The following is a 25,329-nucleotide window of genomic DNA, read 5'->3' as shown; positions in this document are numbered from 1 at the left end:
TCTTCTGCAGGTGGAGTCTGCCCCGTTGTCATGGAAACATTAATGTTCAAAGTACCCCAAATTAGAATGTCACATGTTAAAATCAAGCTATTTTTTTCCAGCATTTTAAGAAATGTCTTTGTCAGATTCACATGTGCGTTTCAAGTCTTTGCATTAATTGGTTGGTGATGTTGATGTCCAACATCGATTGAACTTTTGTGTTTCTAGCCAAACTGACCACGACTACAGGCCTACTGTTAGTTAATATAGGTGATAGGATACGTTTAGCCTATTCGTTGGCAACGTTTCTCTGCCAACATAGCCTATTTGTGCAATTTTCACCATTTTCAAGTTAAAAAGACTTTAGACTTTAGACTTTATTGTCCCCGAGGGGAAATTATTTTTCACAGCACCGTTACTGTCCAACAGACAAGTCCCACCAAAGAACATTTATACACAAGAAACCACTTAATGTTTGAGGGCTAGGACTTCTAATTTATATTGGCTAGTATTATTTTCTACTGATATCGCATTGACGTTTGAAATGATTGTTTTGTGACAAAAGGCCTATCTCCTAAACTGACTGGTCGATGGGCTAAAGTTACAGTATGCCTCTGTGGCTGTGGGTCATTGGAGTCACTCAAGTAAGTCCTTCACCTATCACTAAGTTAACACCTGAGTCTTTTGTTATTTACCCAAGAGGTAACATGTTTTTGTATACATTCTGCATATAAATACGGAAAAGGAAATAATGTGTAATCGCTTTCCCCTTTCTAGAACAGAATCCATAAAAAGTTGGCCCTCACTCCTGATCTTCAATGTTAACACCAGCAGTTATGCTTCATCAAAGTATACTGTCGTGTCATGTATTAGGTCAAGAAACATGCTTTAGTGTGCAATACTTCTGTAATGTTATCGAAGAGAGTGAAAAATACCATCAAAAATCCTGTTTTTGTCCAACCAACAGTCTAAAATCAAGCTGTAATTTATTAACTGTAAGCACATCTTTGTATTTAAGACTGGAGTTAGATCTTGTTTTTTATGTTCACTTGAATGATGATTGAATTTATTAACTCATTATCACAAGTGCTTTATGTGATAATCAGTGTTTTTTTTTTTTAAATCTCTTGACTCTTTAGAACATGGATGGTATGCAAAACTGCCTCCACCTCGCTCCCTCCCTCCTCCTCCATCACGTCTTCAGGTTCGATCCTTTTCATCCTCAGCAGGGCTACAATCCAAAATTAGATCAAGTGCTTCATTCACAGTAAGTCACTCGCACATCGTGGCACTTTTCCTCAGGATGGCATGTGCAGAGAGGCGTCTTATTTATAGACCAAAGAACGAGAGCGGATCAGTGTGGTTGTGTTTTGCGTACGATATTGTGTATGCAGAGAAAGAATCTGGGCCTATAGATAGTGCAACAACAGTTTACTTTGACTATACAAATGCATCCGTTAGTGTAGCCCAAAACCGTTTTAACTTTTTTGTGAACATTTTCTCACTTCTCACTAATGACCTCCCTGTGGCATAAAACATTCCTCATGGCATCTCTGACACAATGGCTGTGATTGACTGATTTGTTGTTTTTTTGGTATCCACCTGTGTTTTCCTCTCCTGCAGCCTGGAGATGCACCGTATCTGTGCTCATGTGAAATTAACATTTTTTTGGCTCTTAGAGGAAGAAGGAAAAAGCTAACAGTTTTGAATGTTTGTCTCCACTATTGAATAAAAAGGAAAAGGACCCTAACACGGCTTGAATGCTCAGAATATGATTTCATTGCAATTTGATGTTTTAAAATCCACTAAATGTGTGCGGTATTTTTTAATTTAGCTCAGCTTAATAGGCACTTTGTTACTTTTGATATTTTCTCTTTCTATAATATGTTTCAAATGTCTGATGACTCATCCTGCACTCAGGGTCGTTTACTAAATACTTGACCAATTCAAAGATTTGCCGTAGCGTAACGATCCAATCAAATTCATCCTAACCTTGTGTTTTTTTTCTGTTGGAAACACATCATGATGCAGCAGTTTATTGACGGTCCTATTTTGTTTCCAAATCATAATCAAACTTATGAAGTGGTTGTGGTAGAAACATCCAACTGAACTTTCACCATTTCACAACTTCACAACGTCAACAGCATGTTCCGTTTTTCTCTTTGTCTCGTGTGTCGTGGCTGGTTCTCTAAATTGGTCACATGAAGTGTTTTTCTTTGTCATTTGACCCTATTGTGAGACCCTATTGCATCAGAACATATCAGTTCCTATTGCAACTGATTTATACTACAGACATACGTCCTTTATTCTGGGCGTAGGAGCCATTATGTGCATTACGTTTGTTAATTTTGTGTCACTTTGCACTTTTTTGTAGGACAACAACACTTTAGATCATTTGTCCCTGGGTGTAGTTTGGAATAATTAAAGTGCGACTGAGGCAAAGACAGATTTTCTGTTGAAAATATGACTCGTGACTAAGTGGGCCTTGAACTGTGACGCATTCGTACAAAAGCATTTCAAGTGAATATTTGAGTCATAAGTCTTTATTAAAAGACAGACTGACAACTGATTCATATAAAAGCAATGTGACAACCAGGAGAAAATACTGAAGCCCAACTCTCCCTCTTTGTCTCAGTCCTACCACACAACAGAACAGGCACATCATGTGAAGCCAGACGTGGTGCAGATAGTTAACCTATAAAAGGATGTGCAACATAACAAAATCAGAGCAGCTTCCTGTTTTGATTCAGCACCTTCACATAAGCTAATGCTAACTTTGGGCGTACTTGTCAGTTGTAAGGCCTGTGGGTTTGACAGGTATGCTGAGGAATCCTGAACTACTTTTGAATGTGTTGTTCAGAAAAAAAAATCTTCTTATGTGTCGTATCTCTAGCTGCTGCTGCTGGATCCTGCACGCTTCCCTTTCAGCCTTGTTCAGGCACAGAGCAGAGATTCTGTCGATCTATGCAGCAAACTCACACAGGGAGGTGTAAAGGTCCTGGGGTGGTGGGGGGTGGAGGGGGGGGGGGGGGGGGGGGGGGGGGGGGGGCGACTGGCAGAGAATCATTTGGTTACATTAACAGCTGAATAATTTTGTTTATTTTCAGGATAAAAAAAAAAAAAAAGAAGTCATTTCTGTTCCAGTAGCATTATGTGCCCTCCCTCCCACTGAACTAAACCAAATAAAAGCAACAAAGAATGAATTTAAAGTGGCTGCCATCAAATGGACCCAGCATGCTGATGTACTTTCACAGCAGTTTATTTTTTATTCAAAGTCAAAATTTAATTGCTAAAAAAGGTCAGGTTTTTGTTTTTCTCACACAGCAACTAATCCCTGTTTGAGCTCTAGACACCCTCATCATTAGTTTGGCACAAAATATTGATTATTGAATGTTGCTGCAAAGCTTTTAGCCTTTGGTAACTTTTATTCATTCAACCCTCCCTCCCTCCCTCACGCCTGTGTGAAGGAATGTGTGGTGAGAATAACCAGAGGATCACATCACAATAATGTTACAGTGTTATAATAGTCTTTTAGCGTTTCTCAGTACTGCTTTAAGATATATTGCAATGTAATGTATTTCACCAACTACCCAATAACTTCCAGTACATTTTTTTGTCAATAACTATATTATCATATCAAACAAATGTTTCATCCTGTTCTTTTGTTTTTTTGCTACAAAAAGGGGAAAAGTGCGACTGATCATCACTTTCATTAAAACCTGAGAACCAACCCATCTGACTCAATGTAACGCAAACATGGATGAACATGGTCGACTGCAGTCCATCTGCTACAGGTAAGTTGAACAATGCAATAGAAAAAAACATAATTAAAGGAGCAATATGTAACTCTGACACCTAGCGGTTAAAATGAGTACTGCAGTCCGATTTCAAAAGACTGAAGACAGCTGTCTCTCCCCAATACTTACCCTAGTTTCACCACGTTTCTAGGTCGTCAAGCTTATAAGTCGGGTAGAATCAGTTACATCTGAACCAGTTCGCTTACTTTCTTTAATCGCTGCAACGCCCGTTGATTTGCCGTTTGCCTGGCAAACCAAGAGGCGTCCAAGGTCGTGTGAGGGTGCCCTAAAACGGCGTACCTTCTAAGGTTAGGGTTGAATTCCACACTGAATCAAAACTGAATAGGACGACATACTGGCTGCTGCATTGTTGTCAGAGAAGCCAGCACTTTAACATAGCATGTTTCCTAATGTCTGATGATATAGTTAGGTCATTTTATTTTTTAATTTAGTAGATATCTTATATATATGTCACCTATAAGATTAAATTGCAGTTATGTGGTTTGACCATCTTACTACAATTCTTTCTGACCTTGACGTCTGTTGATCTGAACAGATACAAATTCAGCACCATCTCGTGGAAAGCGCTTTTCTTTTACATCCTAGTACCAATACGTTTAAGTTGTCTTTGAAATATAATCCAAATAGTTCAGAATGTGTCTATGTGTCTCAAGGCCAATATTGAAACACGTTTAAAAGATAATATAATATAATACTCCCTATTGGCAGAAGTGAGATGCTTCCTTGTTGTTGTTGTTTGACTTACAGAAAACCTGACGCAACCATTAAAGACCTTCATTCAAATGAGATCAGACATTTATTTTTTCTAAGTAGTAGCTTGATGATTCTATCCCTTAGAGGTACAGAAGGGATGTTTGTAAATCAGTTAAACAGATTCACATGTATATCACGGAGATCTTTTCACTGTGCCAAGAGTTTGACAGTCTGCGAACTTGTTTTTCATCGTGTTCCTCTTCAGAGCCACCATGTTTCTCTCCAGGTGCTCCCTGTGGCAGAAAGCTCCATCTGTGTTTATTATACCTCTACCTGGGAGAAAAGGGGAGTGTTCTCGTCAACAGATGTACTACAGTCTGTTGACATTGCTGAAAAAAAAAATTTGCTGCCTGAAATGCAAGGGAAGATTTACTCCCATCCCTGAAAACCGTCAAAAAGCAGAAGATAGATGGCAATCCTGGAATTCAAGACAGCTGCAGGTATGTCCTGGCTTCAGGGTGATTTGGTTTATCTTAACTTTATTTAGGTGATAAGATAGGAGAGAGGAGGAGAAAATTGGAGATGACCTTGGACTTGGCCTCATAAACGGAAGCGATAACTGATGCACCCGGGAATAAATACAGTCACGTCAATAAGTCTTCATTCAAACACATGAGTGCACAGACACACAGATTCACACCCACACACCTGCACACACTGCAGTTTTTTGGCAGGATAAAGAGTGTGTTACATAGACGGTCCTGACACACACACACACACACACACACACACACACACACACACACACACACACACACGCGCGCTCATCACTTATACTCATTGCCAAGTGGCTTAATGTAACCCTAATCATGACCACTAAATGTCTCATCCCTGTCTAAAGCTGAATCAAACATATAACCCAGCGATAGAATGATTAATGAAGAGGTGAATTCATGCAGTCCCTTTTATGTTGCTTTGTAAGCAAAGACCCCACAATGCTACTTAAACAAGTACACACACAAAACTTCTGGATCACTTCTAAACCAACTCCATCTATGCATCAACTGCTGATTGTAGATAAATCTTGCATTTGGTATCACATTTGCAGCAAGGTTTCTATGGTAAAGTTTTTTTTAATCTTTTGCATGTTATTTATTGTTCTCTTACTGAGATCTTTGGAAAAAAAGTGCATAAGTTTCTCTTAGGGCGCGGTCACACTGGCCATCCGTACCGTGCCCAAGCTCGCTTCAACGCTAAAGTCCAGTTCGTTTGACCAGTGTGACCGCTCCGTATCGTGCTCAGGCACGGTACACTTCCTTGGCTTTGGCACACTTGGGAGAGGTGTGCTTCGGCACGGTACACTTCATGCACGAGCACAAGCACGCGGGTAATCAACGCTGACAGTCTTCATTATGGAGAAATCCAGAGTTTCATGTCTGTATCTGACTAAAATTACTCAATATAAGACACAAAGTAGCTGTCATGTTCTCTGTGTTGTTCTCCGATGTGCGGGCGTCCGTGCGGACTTGCGCGCAGACTCGGCCGCGCGTATATTTTTTTATTTATTTATTGCTGTGTCTGATTAAAATGGCTTAAAATAAGCTGCAAAGTCAGTAAAGTAGCTGTCATGCTCTCTGTGTTTTTCTCTGATGTGCAGACGCGGACTCTCTCTCTCTCGTCCGCCTGTTTGTAAACTGAGCACGCTTCATAATAACATAAAGCGTGCATGTGTTGTATTACGACGTTATGTACAAGAGGTAATCGTGCTTAGGCCAGCGTGGGAATGGCACAGCGGGGGGGATAATCGTGCTTGGGTACAGCACGGTACAGATGACCAATGTGACCGCACCCTTATTGCGATTTGATGAACCATCTTCTGACTGCTAGAAAACAGGATCTCTGTAAAAGAAAACCCTCTATACCCAACCTAAACTATAATCCTGCTGTAAAATGTTTTCTCTCCTCAACCATAAAGCCAAGTATTAACTGTTGAAGAGCCAATTGTAATCCAAGAATGTCTCAAGTAAAGGTCCAAAACTCAGAAAAGTTTTTTGAATGATTTACATTTTGGCTAATTAGTTCATGTCACACCGAGGTCTGGTAAGTCCCTTTTATGTTGCTGAAAAGGTAAACCCCACATTGTTGCTTAAACAACAAAACAACAGACCGACAAAGCTTCAAACTTTTAAATCCCTTCCTGAAGGAACTCTCTATACCTCTCGCCCTCGCATGTACATCAATCAAGCACTTGGTATCAAATGTGTATCAGTAAAATATATCTTCTTGATAAAAGGTAATCGTTTTATCTTTGCAGTCTGTTGAAATCAGTATTGGTCCCTCCTTTTTAAATCTTTTTTTTTTTTTTTTTTTGATTGACCGTGTTTACGACGGTTCCCAAAAGAATAAACAGTAAATATTCAAAATTAAGCTTTAACCCTAACCATAAACCTGATCTTAAATTCATTCTTAACTTAACCATTAAACCGAGTTTTAACCATTAAGTAGAATAATTACAACTTCATTTCTGTACCTATATGACAAAACCCCCAAAACAAAGTCTCACTAAGTGTGTATGGCCAAATTGTCCTCCAAGAATGCCACAAAGTTAGAAAGAAGCTCTCTCTCTCTCTCTCTCTCTCTAACTCTCTATCACACACACACACACACACACACACACACACACACACACACACACACACACACACACACACACACAGAAAGTGAGTGAAGAGGCTGATCAAGCACTGATCAGCCACCTGATCCTCGATCTATACAGACTCGTATCTCATTTCCATTTAAATTAAAGATACCCAAAGTTGGCAGGATGATACAAACCGATGATGATGAAGGGAACAGAAACTTTTGTCGAATAACAGCTGCAAAATGAGCTCTTTTGGTCAATAATAGTTAGTTTTTGTTCCATCCAATTAGAGGGCTTCCATGAATATAAGATGACCTTTTTCAGTTTTGGGGAACGCTCAAAGAAGTGCAGGCGGCTTTGGTGATGAAAAATTGTTCTGCACAGATTCCTCATTTATTATCGCATAGTGATGAGGGTTGTATTACACTTTCTGACATTCATGATATGATAGAACATGAAAGAATGCACCTTAATGGAAATCTGGAAATGAATGATAAATAATTATAATAATCTGTGACCCTGAAGGGGAAAAGCAGTATAGATAATGGATGGGCGGATGGAATAATAATAATAATTAATCCAGACAAGGTGTTCATCCATTGGTGCTACATGTTCAGAAGGGAACCAGCACATCAGTCCCCTTTTCATTCTATCAGACACACACAAAAAAAATATGCACAAAGGTTTGTAATATTACATTTTAAGATATTCAAAAGAACAAAAGGCAGTTGGTTGGAAAGTGTCCATAGATGGTGTATTGACTCCATGCTCCTTTTACAATAATAAATCAATGGTTAAAGCTGTAAATTAGACAGATTTCAGATAGGATTAGGCACCACTCTATAAATTTAAGGAAAAGCTTCAATGCTTCAAAGCTGCTTGGATCCTCCTTTGTTGGATAAGACCCAAGAAGTTGTTTTGGAGTCAATGTGCGGCTGCTGACTTTCTTCACTGACAATTTTCTTGTTTAATGCAACTGTGTGATGTACTTATATCTAGCACCCTTCATAGGTTTCTTATGACATCTCAGGTTCAAGTAGGTATCAGTAAAGTGTGAAAAGTATGTTTGCTAGATTAAACATTGTACATGGGATGAGCTTACTAGACGCAGTGTTGGGCGTTATTGGTACTACAAATAGCGACGGTAGTAACTTTAACTTTAACTACATGTTTAAGTGGCTTTGTGGCAGCATTACTGTTCTGGGAATTAAAAGCTTTTCAGTATAGCTTAGCTGTTTTAGTCATCAAGTAGCTCAGTAGAGTTGAAATAAGCTACATTTTCCCACAACAAAGATTAAGCGCAGCAGATCATTCTGCCACGGTCCAAAATCGAACTCCTATGGATGAGTAGAAGACGCCAGCCGATACACAGACATGTATTTTATTTTAATTTATTTTCATTATCTTATTTATTCCAAATAAGAAAACATAACCATTACAAGTGCAGTCTGTTTTTTTTTTTTTGCTAACCGGCCAGCCTTAAAGGAAGCACACATCCCCTCTATCTAGTTGTTTTGGATAGTTAGTCTATGCCTTGTAAATACTGCCATCTCTACACAGTTTCTGAGTTGATGTAATGCTGTGAAATGACACCGAAAAAGCCAAACAATATTTGCAACAGCACGTGAAATGACTGAAGAGGCCGGTTAGTCATACACCATTTGATGAGGCCGAGCTGGGCTTTTATGTGATCCCAGCTTCCCTACGCTGGAATAGCAATTGACTGCTTGAATTCTCAACTTAAAATAATTCAGTCGACATGGATCCACCCATAACTCCAAAGCTTTGACATCAGACCCAGCTCTCTTCACCACATCGGTGCAGTTATTATAATTAAGATTTAGGGAGTTCATAAAGTCAGAAGGCAGTTTAACAATATAGTCTTGTTCCATTTGGACTTGCTTCTTAACGTCAACCACAAAAAGGACGAGTAAGGAGTGTTTTTAATTAATGCACCTGATCTCTGTGTTTGTGTTTTGTATCTTTGATGTAATTCTCTTAAGGCTTAACATGTTTTTTATTCTAACTAGTGTTCTCTTTTTCATCTTCTTTTTCTACTCCTGATCAGCCTTGAAACTAAACAGCACCAGCATCCTTTTCTTGTATAATGAGTAATCACATGCCGACTGTAAGCAGGAATCAGGATACAAACATTCCCGTCATATCGCAGCTGAATTCTGTCAGGAGAAGACGCGTCAAATTAACGGCATGTCAACAGAACATGTGCTAAACATACATGATAGTTGATATCCATTCAAAGTGCCACACCATATACTGTTTTTAGCGTCTTTATCTCCCAAAGACGGCTTTGATGTGCCACAAAACATGAAGACAACCGCTTCAATTTTTCAAACACGGCTCTCTGCAAGTCCAAATCCAGTGATATGATCAAATGAAACCCGACTGAAATGGGTAGGCAGTGGTGTTCAGATGGATTATAATTAGAGAGAGCCACAAACCAATCTGACAACAGAGCATGTGAACAGCAGCTGGTGCACTCGGAGCAAATCTTTATTCATGAATGGGCGGCCAATGTACAAACTCTCCCTGTCCAACACACACAAACACTCACACAGACACAGACACACGCAAACGGTTGCGGTTCCTTTTCGTGTTTAAAACCAGGAAGTCTTTTTTTTTTTTTTTTTTTTTTAAATCAGATACTTTTAAATTTCCTCATATGCTCATTGTTGTTTTAATCATTTTGTCATCAGCACCTGTGACATTAACACATACAAAAAGAACATCAACTTGTCTATGGCCCTCCCTTCATGGCTCACAAAGGAAGCCACAGAGACTCACAAACCGCAGATGGGATGCAAATTTTCCGCCGGTCTGTTGAACAGTTAGCACGACGATGGTGATGATGAAATATGGGCTCGCTCTCTTGGAGGAGGGCAAAAGCCAGACGGTTACATACACACTACCGAGACAGACAACAGTGAGCTTGCCGAGGATCGGACTTGTACAAAGCTTGTGATGAATGGGGAAAGTTTTGGGACAATATTAATGAGCTGTATCGAACAAGTCTGCACAACACTGGTGCTTAAAGAGTTTGATTAAATGGACCTCTTGATGCCAGAATCAATTTGAACCTTTTTTTTCCCACTTTCTCTCATTCTCATTTTTCCCCCTCAAGTCAGATATCCTCGCACTTTGTTCGACGGAGATAACGTTTTTTTTTAATACATTTAGCCACCTGGATTAAGGTATTCACACTTTCCTTCAAAACTTTTGGCTGAACAAATACCATAAAGGGAAAGTTAGAAATACAAATTTGTTTCCAATAATTACACAATAAATACAAGTGCGCATAAAAGGCCATGATCTGCATGAATTGCTTTCACATTGTGTGTTTCTTTGTGTTTGCGTGCTGATTCGGTTGCGATCATTCAGGACCCAGACTGCAGCTCAGTCACCTTGCCAGCTGTGATGCATGAGACTGTGGCTCATTGAGCACAAACAAGGAGAAGACTTCATGGAGAATTTAGAAAGGCTAGTGCAAATGTGATTGATACGATTGTCGGTTGAAAAGAAATGAGACGAGTTGGATCCTTTTTAGTCATCTTAAAAACGTCTCTGTTGGCGACAGCTGTGGCCTGAGGCATTATGCATTCAGGGAATATCTTCATAATTGAAGTCAAAGTCCACTTTGACTCAAGGATGAACTGATTATATTTTGGTGGTTAAGGGTCAAAGTCAGAGTGACTTTAAAGTACCATTACTGAAGATTTGCAATTGCCTTTGTCCTTGTCTAACAAAAGAAAAAATTCAAAGCATCAGTAATATAGGCTGAATACAACAGCCTTAAAAACCATTCATTCATGTTATATAGTAATGTATTGTCAGAAAGTCTAGAATCAGAATACAAGTAACTTCCGTGTATAGACTTTAGCACTGAGTGGATTTACAAAATTTAATCGACACACAGGTGTGTTCGTCTTCATGTGTAAAGAGCTGCACACACCTACATTATTGCTGTCGTGTGTATACATACACTTTAAAGGGGACATATTATAAAAAATCAACAGTTTGACAGTGTTTTTGAACATATATTTGGGTAACCTGAGTGTCTACCGACCCACAAAATGTGAAATAAACCCATCCAGTCCTTTGTTTGTAGTCTACAAAACAGAGAAAAATGCTCCCTTTCAAATTTGCTCTCCTTGTGATGTCACAGTGGGATTCGAGTAAAAGAAAAAAAAAACCCTCCCCTCCCCTGATATCTCCACCCATGGACGCCACCCCCAGCCTAGAGAAAAACTTTTGAGCAGGTCCAACATTTTTATTCTCGCTACAGAGGAGTGATGTCCACCGGGAAAACTCGGGGGGGGGGGGGGGCTCATTGCATTTAAAGAGACACACACACCAAAACGGAGCGTTCTGAGAGAGCTGGTTTATACAGGGTCACAAACCTCCTCTGGTGCTTGATTCATGTTATATTTTGACCAAAGCAGAGCACAGATGTTTCATTTAGACCACATGGGACTGTTTGAAAAGGTGGAAAAGGGGGTCTAATGTGTCCTCTTTTAAGTATTTTTACACATTCATTTGATTTTCATTTCACTTAAAGAAATTGTTTTATTTGAAACTGACCTATTTTATTTTCAAATTGGAGGCTTTGACAATCTCCCCTCCCTTTTTATGCCCATTTACCTTTTTTTTCGTTCTGTTGATGGTCACCTGCTCTGAGCGGCTCCAGAACAGATGAAACTGTTGGACAATGGCATCATGATAACTTTTGATTCCATATGTCTCTGTACTTAAGTCATACACATGAAAATATCCCATAGACGCTGCAAGCACAACACTTTAGAGACGCACCCAGGGTTCAAGCGTAAGGAGCAATATCTGCAGGTGTCCATGTAATGACAGTATAGCGTAATCCAGAAATCCCCACTGTGTTAAAAAAGATCTTATACGTCTCAGAGATGGTCTTTCCAGACTGAAATGGTACTGCTTATTTTCCCTCATATTATAAGTCATCTCCTTGTGTCCTCCTTAATGCTGCTGATATGCAGAATGGGTGAAGATCATCAGCCCTAGACATATGGATGAGATTCAGAACTTTTTATCTCCCATTATCTCAAACTTGAGGCAGATTGTCTAAAACAAAGTTCTTTCAAGGGTTTGGAGTGCACTGATGTATGCAGCCCTCACCATGTCCATGGTAAGAGATCTTCATTAACACCGCAGCTGGCACTGCTGTCTGGCGGGGAATTTGCAGGGAACCAATAATTACAGATATGGAATTTCTTACAAGTGGATTAATTTCCATTTACAATCTTAGGTGCAGGTTTGAGGTCTTGGGCGCCGGGGCAAAAAATTCAGAGTCACATCTAATGGTCTCCTTTACCATACCATAAAAAACGCTTTCTTGGGGCACCAATGGCCACGTCATGCTGCTATAGGCTTAGACTACCAGGGGAACTGATACTTTGAGCTCTTATTTCTCCCTCTCTCGCTCTTTCTGTGAATTCACATCATATTACTGCAAGTCACTCTCTGTAAATCTTAGTTACTAATTACCAAATCTTTTCCTGGGAGCTCCTGAGCTCTCATGTCTCGTAGGTTCCTCGGGATTGTTGGTGGACGGCCTGCTTAGACCTTTACCTGCTTTTTGTCTCAGTAAACATTAGTTATGAATTGGCGCTATACAAATAACGATTGATTGAATGGCCTTTAACGCTTAGGTTGCAAACATTTATGACGGCTATTGCTGTTTCCAAGCCGGTGCTCTGCCAAAACATACAGTACATCTAAAAAACAAGCAAACAACAAAACTTTCTTCAAGCATTTTCTCTTGCCGTCTCAGAAATGTTGATTTCTCCATGTGTGCCATGTGTTTATTCCATGCAAGCCAATTTCTGTAGGCGTGTAATGCAAATTAAAATGTGCACACATCTTTTCAGCAACTTGGCCAACAGAATTGGACAGAGTTTGTATCATTCTGTCTGACTGTTTCAATGGTTTTTTTTACATGATGCAGACTAAACTCGTTCTCATGGTTGGTCATAGAGCAGAGGTTTTTTCTTCACTGGTTTTCTGTGAAACTTGGGCGTGATTTTGCATTGTTACTCAAAAAAATGGATAACTTCCAAAGGGACTCACATAAACTGTGTGCATCTGTCAGCAGACAGAGAAAGAGAAAAAGCTCTCCATTCTTCAAAAAAGCAACAATGGGTCACCAGAGAGCTCATTTCCAGTTTAAACTGTGCCAGTTTGTGAGTAGAGCAGCAGACAGGCAGAACTAAATTCTGATGTGTTTAATCATCACAGCGTTGTGATAATTGGCTGAAACTTATAAAAGTTGCTTCAAGTGAAATAATTATGTGAGCCTTGACCACAGTAGATGAGCTACTAGTATAGAAGGAGAGTGAGAGAACCATGTCTTCTTAAAGATCCTGCACACCCACACAGGTGTTTTCACTTATATTGCCTGAAGAAACTTCTGCTCAGGTTGAAACCGAGAGACGTTTTCCCAGATCCTATAGTTGCAGACAATTTTTTTCAATTTCCTACACAATCAACAGTTTTGCTTTGGGTTGTGGCCTGCAGCCTTCAGTTTGATCATTTGGTGTAATGGTGACTTAAACTCAGCTTAAACTGTCTGAAATCACTCTTATTTCATGTTGGTTAACAGAACAAACATGTTTATTACTATTAAAAGTTTCTCATTTTTGGATAATTCCAGTAAGGACATTAAGTAACCAACAGGTGCACTCTTTCAAACTTGGTAGAATTTAAATATAATGCAGGGAGGGTGGCTGGTTGCTGCAGCGATGCACGTTTTAACCATTATTTATGCAGGTTCAAAGTGTATTACTCGGCAGCTTGAGAGTCCACCACCTCATTTGGATTGTTGTGCAACGAATCCTGGGATATGTTGGGCCATGAAAGATGCACAGGATGGCCTTTGCTTTGCTTTCTTGTTTTTCTTGTTAATTTCCTCAGGACCGTGATGGGGAATAATCACAACTAATAGTTGTATTCTTGCAAATAGTGACCTTGAATGATACCTCAGTCTTTGCATAATCCCATAGTTTGTGAACAAAGTTTCTCTAGATGTTAAAGTTAAACGTGTATTACTCTGCAGCTTGAGAGTCCACCACCTCGTTTGAATTGTTGTGAGAATCTCAGGATATGTCGGAACATGAAAGATGCGCAGGACGGCCTTAAAAAAACGGGACAGCCTGCAACACGACACAACGAAGGATGCAGCTCCTGATCTGGGACACAGCATATGTCTGATCCATTGATAGTTTCTCTTGTTAAATTCCTCAGGACCGTGATGGGGAATAATCTCCACAAGTCACAGTTGTAGTCTTCCAAATAGTGACCCTGCATGAGACCCCAGTCTTTGCATAATCCCATAGTTTGTGAGCAAAGTGTCAAAATGGTCTCTGACGAAACTCCTTTAACAAGCTTTTCAAAGTTTTTCAGTAGATGGCAAAGATTCAGGATGGATAACAACCAGTCATTTCTCATTTTTTGATAAGACACTTAAATTCACTATGTGAGAAAATGTAGTAAAATACAGACCTGGGGGCAAAAGATAATCTTAAAGGAGGGTGAGCTATCGGCTATCTATATGTGGATAGATTTTTATTAAAATAAGGATTTAATAAGTTTCCCATGAACATGTACGTGCACTGCTTTATGATACAAGCTACACAGTAAATGTGTCAATTTATGTGAAAAGCAAAATAAAAAATACTGCAAGAGGGTTTCTTAGTGGCCTGACTAATGTGTTACAAAGATTCTGTCAGAGAGTTTATTGTACAATCATGATAAATGGCATAATATTATAAAGACACTCGTATAAAAGAGGGGAGGAAACATTCACCGAAGACTTCCTACGTACCTGGGAAAAATGTCTGCAGGTCAGAATGAGGCAGTGGGAGCCAGAAGTTGCAGGGAGGCGCGAAGAGATGGAGAAAACCTGATTTGCAGAGCGGTAATCAGAAACACAGGGAGACAGGAGATAAATGAGCGGGCGATGACTCAGTGAGGAAGGCAATTATTTGGAGGGAGGGACACACTGAAGGGAGGAGAGAGGGAATGGAGAAGAGGAGAGACAGAGACTGAAGCAAAGAAGGGAAAAAAGTGGAGGTGGGGAGGGGGGGGGGGGGGGGGGGGATGCAGAGAAAGAAATGGGAGACAAGAGTAAAGAGGTTTTTGTCCTGTGAGGAAATCATCATCTGTCAGTTAGCAGTCCAGACAGGATCAGATATTTATATGTACTCACATGCAGTTGGTAAATTGCCAAAATAAAGGGGATAAAATGAGCAAAAAAAACACAAACACACACACTCCGGGATAATCACTCAAGTGTGGTGTCAAGTCCCCGTGTGTGTGAAATTTGCAGCCAGAAGATGCAATCGAGTTATTCTGCATGAATGAAAGCGATCTATTAGCTGTTGTGGGAGAGTTAGCCGGGCACAGAAGGCTGAAGTATACGCCAGATGGACCCGCTCGCTGGCTGGCTGGCAGGAAGTAACAGGCTGTACGCTTCTTTTTGATTGGCTCTAATTATGATCTACCGCCGGGCCTCGCGGAGAACTGCTGACTGGCCGGCGTGTGTGTGTGTGTGTGTGTGTGTCGTACGCGTGTGTGCATGCGTACACACTCTCGTTTGTGGTGAATCCAGAGTTTTCTGGGGAGAAAATAGGACAGGGGAAGTTGTTGAGCAGGTAAATAAGAGAATGTGTTGACGTAGAGAGTGGCCATATGGTAACACAATCTGAAGTATCTCTCCAAAGTTCAAACTTTAACAACACAGCGGACAAACAGGAGCTGTGTCCGGAAATATTTAATGATTTAATGGTACAAACAAAATGTAGAAATGACATCACCAGATTTTCAGGCAGATGCATATAGTGAGAGATACAAAGATTTTACGATTATATACATTTTCATCTGTAATACTGAATAAGGAGCAGTGCTGCTGAGCGGTATATCGTTTTACCATCGCAATTGCTCTGCGCATAATAGTCATATTGAAGGACATGCAATGCCAATCATGTGACCTGAGGCACGTCATGCTGCCACTTTTCTGTCGTTTGATGCAAACTAAAACTGCCAATGTTCTCGTTTTCCATGACTGATTTCCGATAAAGTCTGTGTCCGTGCATGTAGAATGTAGACATTCAGGAGATGTAGCTGCAGTCACAGATCAACTGCCATGACCCTTGAGGCCGGCACTCACTTTTATTTGGATAGCGTCAACTCATAACCAGTGTTATCTCGAGACACTTGTCTCTCTTTGTCTGTTAATATTACAAAACAGCAGGTAAAAAGACCATACTCATTGTTATCCATCCATCATGAGCACTTTAGCTAACTCACTATGTCTGAAACCTCAATCTAACATACGGCCTATACTGCATGCATACTTGAACAGTGTGTACTGCATACTGCCGACTAACCCAACCATCAGTACAACATACTTACAGGTCAGGTGACATATTTCCGGTCCGAGCCACGTTGGCTCAGCTAGCTTCAAACTAGCATGACTGCTAATCCGTAGAAAGGATTGATAATAATAATACATTTTATTTATAAGCGCTTTTAAAAAACTCAAAAACACTGTACAATAGTTACAAACAGAAAGAACAGCACAGTAAAGGACAGACTAACAGACATCGCAGCATTACACACAAATCATAAAGATAACAACAATAAAGATAAAACTACAGAAAACAGGAAATACATCACAATCATACATTATCAACAATATCAACAATATACATCAGTTCATTGCTAATACAACTACTTAGTCAATAAATATTATTTGACAGCATATAAAATGCTAGTTCAGAACAATTACTGTCAATTGTTTGCCGCTAGTTGGCTTGCTGGCGAGCTCCGCCATTGGTTAGTTTGAGAGCCGCAATGCATTTTGGGGTGATTAAGTATGATCAGTGTTCTCCTCCTGCGAACACAGATCCGGTGGAAACTGTGAGACACTCTCTCTCTCTCTCTCCGATTCCCGACTCTGTCCTATCAATGAAAGGCATGACTAATGCCCAAAACAAATCTTTGAGAAAACCAGTTTATGAAAGAATTATCTTTTGCAAATAAAGTAACTCCAACTGTCACAAACAGTATATAAATCTCCCCCCAGAAGAGGTCATAGGTCCTCAAAGATGCACTTTGTATGTGAAAAAAACAATTTTTTGGTGTATTGAATCCTAGTGTACTAAACGTTCTTATCTTTGGTATAACATTTCAAAATTTTCCATTTTCCAATCCTGTTTTAAATTAGATTTATCAAAATGAAATCCTTCAGGCAGTGTGTAATTTTGAGAATACTTTCTGTGACTTTAACACAAACTGTATCACCTCTTTGATGATGGTACCGTCTTTTCCGCAGTTATCCTCGGGGTTAGATTCCTCCTCCTCGTCAACAACAAGTTACAAGTCTTACAGGCGCTCGATTGTCTGGAGGTAAACGACTCCAGAGACACAAATGAAGACAGAATGAGATAATATTTGTGTTGTCCCCGTCTTGCTGAGTTCAAGTGTTTACGTGATTTAATCTACTCATGAATGGAGAAATATTTGATCACTGGAGTTTCAAAGGTCATTCTGTGTGTTAACAATCGACATGAAAATTACACAAGGTGACTGAATTTGGTTTTTTTTTGTCAAATAAGTCTGACTCTGGCTAGTGACTGGCAGGTAACTAGCCTAAAGTGTATACATAATGGACAGTAATACATCTTTGTAAATAGGCACTAACAGCAGAAACATGCTATATGTAAAGTTCTGACTTTGCAGAGGTGACAGCTCGCAGCTCACACCTGTCACTCAAAGTGACTATGCCCTTGTTTATAAATTACCTTCAGCTTTAAAATTCTCCCTCCAGTCAATATGAAAAGAGTAACTGACTCTAGAGTTTAAAGAACATGGTCATAATGATGATATTTCAGTTGTAAAGTCGGGCATTTTAATATAGATTGACTCACTTTTGGAGCAACTCTCAAGTGGCTGATTGATGAACTGCGGTCTGTGTTGACATTTATGTCAGTAGAGCGGCCTTTCCCAAACTCAAGACTGCCGCGGCCCACTTAATACAAAAGTACGCCCGGGCCCGTTATGAAATAAAAATGATGACTACAGCTATGACTGTCAGTTAGGGTCAATTATTGGACATGAAAACATTTCAAGAACGTTTCCTAAACATTATGTCCATGAATAGTCATGACACGCCTTACTAATCACTTAAAGGGTTGACTCATGGTGAATCATCATTATTGTGATATTTCTTTTATTTTTATACTTGGTGGAGGGCTTTTCGCGGCCCACCTGCAGTACCCACACGGCCCACCAGGGGGCCGCGGCCCACACTTTGGGTAGCACTGCAGTAGGGTAATTATTTTTTTAATGTAAGTGCAAAGCAGCTTTGAAGCTAATTACTGCCCCCGTCTGGACTGGAGTGGAACAAGGGGAGTAATGGCAGGCAGTTAACGTTTGGAATTAAAAAAAATCACCATGTAAAGGAAACTCGCACAGGTTGAGAACTTCCTGAAAACACAAACATCTGTAACATGTTGCTCCACCTGCTGGTAAAACATTGTTGTAATTCAAGGTAAAAACTCATCAACAGCTACTATAATATATCCTGAGGTAAGATTATGTTGTGCACCTCTATCTTGTTAGCTAACACTTTGCTCAGGTGGCTGCTTTTTGGGTTTAACAGCTGGATTAAAAAACTGCTTTTTGTCCTCTGTCCTTCTTTACCTCTTTCACTTTCCTCAAGTTGTTTTTCACCAAAGATCTTTTTGTTATTCTCATCCACTTTCTAATTTTCTCTTTTAGCCTCCATCCTCCTTTCCTTCCTCTTCTTTTATCCCCCTCCTCCTCTTCATCCTCCTCCTGCTACCCTTTCCTCTTCTTGCTGCTCTAAATGCAGGCCTCTCCTCTCATCCAGCCTCTAATCAGATCAATTCACTATTCCATTCACAGGGATATGATAAGGTGATTATGCATGGGCCCACATACACACACACACACACACACACACACACACACACACTGCCCCCTTAGCGTTGATGGGAGTTGACGTCGCATTTCCCTTAAAAATTCTGTGGATGTCCTTCGTCAGAGAAAGCTGGCAACCTGGCGCTCCCCCGATTAATTTGTCTCTTCGCTTCTAATCAGTGTCAGGATGGAGGAAGGACGCGGAAAGGGAGGGACGAGGGAGAGGAGGAAGAAAGCCAGGAGAGAGGAAAGAAGGGGAAGGAAAAGAGGATGGAGGGTGCTGCGAGACGTTATTATAGTCCATCAGGGGACCTCTTTGAAAAGAAACCCCAAAAGCTGCTCATGCAAAGAATTCAAATAGGGACGACCTCCATTTGGAGCTAAGCAGGCACATAGCTATATTTATCTCAGTTAAAATGCTTCAAGCTAACATTTTAGCATCGGTTATAGCTGAAGGTCCAATCTCTTGAATTGAATAGTATCTTTTTAAACATTTATTCAGCAGATACCAAATATATCCCAACTTAATTAATCGTTGAGTAATGACTTTAAAAAAAAAAAAGGAGTGAAGTCAAACTCCCTCAGGGTTTGTTGTTCTCAGCTCTGTGTTCATACTGACAAGATGGCGCGGCCTTCAGCTTGTTGTCACTCAGCGGCTCAAACATGTTTCATACTTTTTCACATAAACACTTCCCTCTACAACCCTTAGCTGTTTTGTGGAAAGAAACTAATAACATCAATAGCTGTTTATGTTCTAGCAAAAAAAAATCCAAATCAGGGTCTTTCTGATTCGGATGAAACTTCAAGAACCGGGCCATGAATTAGAGATTAAGTTCTAGTGTAATACACATTGTATCCTGTAGGGGCCGCTATGGCTCCTTACGCATTTAATCTGGATTAAACAGACTCTATTGGTTTTTTTTTTTAATGAAGGAGAAGTGGATCTTTTTCTATGGACATGTTGTTTGTAACTCACCAGCAGTTATCGGCTTGCACCACTATCTTCTTTCTGTTACATCTCCATAATTGATTTTTAGATCTCTGGTTCTACACCGTGTGCATATAATGAGAAGTCTCACAGGGACCTCTGACATGCCCCTCATACTAAACTCCACCCATCTGCCTTCTGTTATTAACTGCAGTATGCTTTAAATGCAGTTTATAAATAAAGTAGTTTACATTTTCGCTTTAACCATTGCGCTGTCTTTACAAATTAAAGCTTTGTTATATAATAAAAAGGAGTTCTGCACACTACAAACAAATAGCAAACACAATATTCCAACTCTATAGTGAGAGGAGGAATAGTCCTATAGCAGAGGAAAAAAAACGAAATAATAAAATCTCTTCACAAATCGTAGGATCTTGTCCCATTTGAATGTATATCGATATTTTATTCTGAAGATAACAATCATGTGAAGTCAACATAATAACCACTGACAGTTCTCTGATGCAACCCTCCTTACAGTATGTTAGCGTTTGACTGCTGGAGCCAGAACCAGGTCCAACCTTGGTCGGTCTGAATAAAACAACAGTATGTAACAAACCACACACCATAACCTGAAATGTTTGAACTTCAATTTGAACCATGGTGTTTGCAAATTAAGAAAATAAATGCATTTAAAAACTAAATCTATTTGAATTCTATTGTAATTCAGCTTTAGAGTTCCTGAACACAATATATTATTATTTGATACGTTTTACTTTTTCACTTATAGATTTTATGATCTCAGATTGAGACGTCGATTTTTCAAAACTTTTTTCAATGTTCTCAAAGTTTAAGATGACACAACCCGTCAAGCTAACTAAGGTCATGTTTAGTTTCTGTCCATTTATTTTAGCGTTTTGAGCGTTACTTACCTTGTCTCTGTCAGATCCGGCTCCTCGTGTTTTTCCCTCCATACTCACCTGTGTCTCGTTATCCCCTGATTGTCTGCGTATATAACACCTCGTGTGTCCTCCCTCTTGCTGCCAGTTCGTTTTATGTTCCCTCGTGTCGCCTCGTTCCAGCAATGATTGCTTGTGAGTTTTCTAGTGTGTGACCATTGCCAGCCTTTTTGACATTTGCCGGCCCCCTCTTGGGTTTATTTGCTTCAGAGTTTTTTTTTTGATTATCTGTTTAGCCACCTGCATGAACTGTTTAATAAACCCTTTTTGTGAGCCTTTTGTCTCTCTGGTTCTTGTAAAAGATAAAACTTGAACTTATCCACTTATTTTTTTTTATTAACAACGACTGTAGGGCTGAGTGCCAGTTTCATTTTGTAGTAGTTTAGATCAATTGAGCAGGGCTTTCTCTGCAGATTTGTATTAATATTTGGCTAACCTTCTTGTCTCTGTCCCATCCTGATCACTTGTGGTCATTCAGCCTCTTGTCTGCACCGCTGCTTTCTGGGTTAACAGGCTGTTGCTCGGCCAGAGACTAAGTAGAGACATTAAAACGTGTGTGTGGGCTGATCACTGGGCTGAATGCCACACAGGGACCACTTGCTTTCACTCTGGCACTCTTTGGCTCTGTGGACAAGGTTTCTACAAAGCACTTAATGATTGGGCAATCCTGCACCTGGTGGTCTATAGTTATTTAGCACTTAGACACCTGGCCAGAGCACTTTATGCCGACTATTTAGAAAAGGGTTTTGGTGCTTGAGTTAGTATCTTTGCACTGGGGTGTACTTGTCTTGTATGTCCTTACAGTCCATAACAAACTTATCTTCCAGCTTTGGTGGGTGGTTGGAAAATTGTCACAACAGCATTTTAGATAAAGCTCGGCATCGCAGTTGAAGACGTGTTCAGAATTCTTGCAAATATTGTTGTCGCAGCAGTTTTCTTTCAACGACTTATCTCGCTACATTTCTATTCAGGGACTGCAAAAAAACTGTCTATGGGCTTCCTAAAAGGACGCAAATGTAACGCACACTAATCAAGGAAAACTGCATCAGCAGCATCACATCCATACTGTTACTCGACGCTTCCATTCACACGTTAGTTTCGGTCTTGAGCAGAACTCAAGGAGTCTTTTGTGATGGAGCTCTGATGGCTGTAACCTGAGGAGGAGAGCAGGAGACTATGACATGGACAATAACTTTCTTTGTCCGTTTGACTCTTCTGTTTTTCTTCACCATTGTTTATCTACCATCAATGGCCATTGTGGTTTTTGATAGACGCACCCGGAAAAGACCACTGACCATATTTGTGATTGATGATTTAACATAAATCACACAATTTACCGCTTCTTGTCTAACTGGTTACTGCATTGGAAAGATGAATTTGACAGTATCTAAGTTGGTTTTACCAGCCCTAAATGTCTGTACTGTTGAAGATCTGGTACAGGTGTCCCCTAAAAGCCACTGGAAACCCAAATCCCTAAATAGAATTTGAACATTGTCATTTAGGGTCTTACTGTCATCATAGTTAGCATCTAAAATCTATGATAAATGAACACCGGACCAACAAAGATATATTCTTGGCATGTTTCTTTTCACTTTCCTGATATTGGGTTTCAATTGGATGCTGTTAGGCTCTGATATCTTATTTTTTTATTTCTATCCAGTTATAGAAATAAAAACATCCGCTATTCAGCCATTTACTAGCATTAGCATTAGCATCGTCGTTATTAGTCATTTCTTTTGAGTGTCCAATACGTTTGTATATTTGCGGCTGCAGGAGTACGGAGTGTCCCGTTGATGATCTGTTTTTGACGGTGAGTTTTGAGCGTCCCCGCATGAAATATTGTTCATTAATAATTTGGCAATAGTTTAAATTAGAGAGCCATTACAAAGCATTGCACTCAGTCTTTGAGAACAAATATGTAGCCTTGCAGAGATAACATTCAGATAATTCCCACAAATACCTGTTGACAGAACTTCTGTGGGTATTTTTGATTGATGATGCTCTTCAGTGAAGGACACTGGCTGTTTAATAGCTCTGTTTTGTTGACAGCAGCATAATGACCAGTGAGCGAGGGGGACGATGATGCACACGTGCAGCCAAGTCTTCATCAGTCATGCCAGCGTGGGGTTTGATGGAGTGAGAGGGAATAAACACCTACTCTGGACAGATTGAGATGGATCGAGACAAAATGACCTAAAATAGTATTCCCATTCATTTATCCAGGACTATTGTTTCCCCACACATCCCCCAAATCCCCTCAGCTTGATCGAGGAGAACATAGGAGCTCAAGCAGTCATCCAGCTTGAGCTCAGACATTCACTTCTTTTTTGTCTTGAGCTCCAGCAGCCAGGAATAACTCCGGGAGAGGAGCTTGACAGCGTGAATCCAACTTAGTCTCAATCTGCTGTCATGAAGTCGCCTGTCGCCGTGAGATGAAGAGTGACAGCGAGATGTGAAGTCAATGGACTGCTTTACTGTCTGGCTCGAGCGATTAAAGTGACAGAAATGGAAATCACAGCATTTCTTCCCCTTTTTAAAGGCGTCTCAGAGTGGGGATCTGACCATGCAGAGAATGGGGGAATTAAGGGTGGTGAAGTACAAATCGGATATATTGATTTCCATCAGAATAGAGAGAAAGTCGCTCTCAGGGGATCAGTCGCTTTTTGCTTTAAGGACTTGGAGGATAAGCCACTGAGAGAGACTGATGACATCTCAAATGAACTGTGTTACTCCACAGACTTCTCGCTATCAAGTTTGTTTGGTTTTTACAGTGACTTCTCCAACCCACTAAGTTCTCAAATACATGACATTAACATGCTGCTGTACCTAAAATAAATGCTGCTCACAATTTTTTAGAGGAAGGTGAAAAAAATAGTTTTCTATGGACGTTTTTATGGTTTGATGACTGAAGATTTATAAACAAAGCTGCCAACGGTTATGTCAAGTCCAAGCTATTAATAGCCATGTTGCCTATCAAATACTGTCTTTGAATCCAGAAAATCAACTATGTAGTCGTAAAAATATTAATTGGAATACGTTTGGATCTCTGTCATGGTGCAGAAGCAGAAATTGAGCATGTCAGCCTGCCTCTCTTTCTGGACAACATGTTCCTGCTCAAGTGGTCGGCTGTGGCTCAGTGGTAGACTCTGTCATCTCTCAACCAGGTCCTCAGCTCCTGTAGTCACATGTCAAAGTGCCCTTGGGCCAGACAAGTCAATAAAAAACAAATTACCATTGCAATATTCTTTGACATTGAAAAAGCTTTTGACAAACTATGGCATAATGGACTCATCTACAGATTAACAGACAATAACCTCAGACTACCAAAACCTACCCAATCCATCATCTTAAGCTTCCTCAACAATCGACATATCAAAGTTAAAGTTTCCACCTCCATCTCCACCCCCTTCACCCCCAAAGCAGGAGTTCCCCAAGGTTCTGTTCTCAGTCCCCTCCTTTTTCTCATATACATCTCCGACATCTACTACCCCCCCAGTCACCATAGCCAAAGTTTTACAGTTTGCAGATGATCTTTGTTATTCGTCCACATCTAAATCCCCACAGCTTCAAAACTTCAACAATGCATCACAGAAATAGAAGAATGGTCAAACCTCTGGAGAATCACCCTCAACCCCATCAAAACACAATGTGCCATCTTCACCAAAAAAACCAAAACCTGCAGGTCCATCACATCAACCTCACATTACACAACCAGAAAATCAACATCAGTAAGGACGCAACATTTCTTGGCATAACATTTCAAAGCAACATGAGCTGGAGCAAACACATCAAAAACCTGGAACAAAAAGCCAACAACAGACTGAACCATCTCAAAGCCCTCTGCGGAAAGCATGGCACCACACCCTCCACAGTTATCGAAGTCTATCTTTCATACATTCGTCCACTGTTTGAATACTCCGCCCCAGCCTGGATCACCATCTCCGACCATCAACTCCAACGCCTGCAGATTATACAAAACAAAGCTCTGAAACTGGCCCATAGACTTCCATTCTACATCAACAACCACTACATCCATTCCATATCTGGCATACAAACCATTACACAAAGACACCCAACAATAGCCCTCAAGTATCTATCATCTGCCCGAAACAACCCTGCCTTCCGGAAAACCATCATGGAAGAAACAGTCAACACCCCCCTGTCATTTATCCTGCAACTGACCCCAAGAAACCCCGGCAACTCAACCCTCTATAACCCAGTAGTTTCCTCCCAGCCGATGCTGCCTGAACATATATCCCAGACAAATTGACAACATACATTTTACATAGACACAAACGCACATTTCCTTTTTGTTTGAATGTTTTGTTT

General features: G+C 40.2%; 1 protein-coding gene across 1 annotated transcript in view; it reads left to right on the top strand.

Moving 5' to 3' along the window:
• ap1m3 (adaptor related protein complex 1 subunit mu 3) overlaps positions 1–25,329 on the top strand; it is a 200,358-nt gene that overhangs the window by 51,652 nt on the left and 123,377 nt on the right. The gene's annotated exons all lie outside the window — the stretch shown is intronic.

The sequence above is a fragment of the Labrus mixtus genome, chromosome 3 (assembly GCF_963584025.1).
Source record: "Labrus mixtus chromosome 3, fLabMix1.1, whole genome shotgun sequence".
Taxonomy (NCBI): Eukaryota; Metazoa; Chordata; class Actinopteri; order Labriformes; family Labridae; genus Labrus; species Labrus mixtus.
The sequence above is the reverse complement of the archived record's forward strand: the minus strand, read 5'-3'. Positions and strand labels throughout refer to the sequence as shown.